Source organism: Triticum aestivum, chromosome 2A, assembly GCF_018294505.1.
Source record: "Triticum aestivum cultivar Chinese Spring chromosome 2A, IWGSC CS RefSeq v2.1, whole genome shotgun sequence".
In the NCBI taxonomy this organism is placed as follows: Eukaryota; Viridiplantae; Streptophyta; class Magnoliopsida; order Poales; family Poaceae; genus Triticum; species Triticum aestivum.
Window position 1 is genome coordinate 403,600,724 of NC_057797.1, and position 396 is coordinate 403,601,119.

Below are 396 nucleotides of genomic sequence, written 5' to 3' on the forward strand. Positions count from 1 at the left end.
TAGCAAACCGTTGCTTGGCTATGTTACCGCTTTGCTCAGCCCTCTTATAGCGTTGTTAGTTGCAGGTGAAGTTGAAGATTGATCCATGATGGACAGGATTATGTTGGGATATCACAATATCTCCTTTTTAATTAATGCATCTATATACTTGGTGAAGGGTGGAAGGCTCGGCCTTATGCCTGGTGTTTTGTTCCACTCTTGCTGCCCTAGTTTCCGTCATACCGATGTTATGTTCCTTGATTTTGCATTCCTTACGTGGTTGGGTGATTTATGGGACCCCCTTGATAGTTCGCTTTGAATAAAACTCCTCCAGCAAGGCCCAACCTTGGTTTTACCATTTGCCTACCTAAGCCTTTTTCCCTTGGGTTTCCGGAGCCCGAGGGTCATCTTTATTTA